The sequence below is a fragment of the Zalophus californianus genome, chromosome 11 (genome assembly GCF_009762305.2).
Source record: "Zalophus californianus isolate mZalCal1 chromosome 11, mZalCal1.pri.v2, whole genome shotgun sequence".
NCBI lineage: Eukaryota > Metazoa > Chordata > Mammalia > Carnivora > Otariidae > Zalophus > Zalophus californianus.
The window spans coordinates 21,784,523-21,785,626 of record NC_045605.1 but is presented as its reverse complement, the minus strand read 5'-3'; the positions used below and the strand labels follow the sequence as shown (position 1 = coordinate 21,785,626).

General features: G+C 52.3%; 1 pseudogene; it reads left to right on the top strand.

Moving 5' to 3' along the window:
* Positions 1–277: 277 nt before the first annotated feature.
* On the top strand, positions 278–801 carry LOC113915100 (annotated as a pseudogene).
* Positions 802–1,104: the final 303 nt, after the last annotated feature.

The following is a 1,104-nucleotide window of genomic DNA, read 5'->3' as shown; positions in this document are numbered from 1 at the left end:
CGCCACTGTTTGTGGTCGTCCACACTGCTAAACATTCCATGGAGGTGCTCTGCCTCTTGCACTGTCCACCAGCCCCCCATCCAGCCAGTGCTCACACGGGCCTCTGCCCATTAACTCAGGCCCTGAGTCCTGCACTTGGCCAAGAAGGTTCTGGCATTCCCGGTTCAGCGGTCTTTTCTCCCGTGTCAGAATCCTCTCTCCCCTTTTTTTGGCTTTCGGCTCGGGGAGGCCAAGGTGCAACTTTCTTCGGTCGTCCCGAATCCGGGTTCATCCGACACCAGCCACCTCCGCCATGCCGCCTAAGTTCGACCCCAACGAGATCAAAGTCGTGTACCTGAAGTGCACCGATGGCGAAGTCAGTGCCACGTCTGCCCTGGCCCCGAAGATAGGCCCGCTGGGTCTGTCTCCAAAAAAGGTTGGTGCTGACATCGCCAAGGCAACCAGTGATTGGAAGGGTCTAAGGATTACGGTGAAACTGACCATTCAGAACAGACAGGCACGGATTGAAGTGGTACCTTCTGCCTCTGCCCTGATTATCAAAGCCTTCAAGGAACTGTCTCTTCTTGGTGAAGAGACAGAAAGAAGCAGAAAAACATTAAGCACAGTGGAAATATCACTTTTGATGAGATTGTCAATATTGCCCGACAGATGCGACACCGATCTTTAGCGAGAGAACTCTCTGGAACCATTAAAGAGATCCTGGGGACTGCCCAGTCTGTGGGCTGCAATGTAGATGGCCACCACCCTCATGACATCATAGATGACATCAACAGTGGTGCGCTGGAATGCCCGGCTAGTTAACTACAAAGGAAAATGTTTCAATAAAGGATCATTTGACAACCAAAAAAAAAAAAAAAGAATCCTCTCTCCCTGCTGGAGTCCCACAGTCCTGCCCAGAGTCCTCTAGATCTGATGCCCTGCTTCCTGGTCTCCCAGCTGAGTTCTGCTTCCCGACCACTGTAGACTTTGAGCCAGCAACGCACAACGTTGAGTTGGTTTCTCAGGCTTGGCTGGCTTGATAGGTCTGTCTTGGGCCTTCAGCCCTGGTGTGCACTCCAGTCTATATCCCCAGCTCCGATCTGAATGCTTCCCATGTAGACCCAA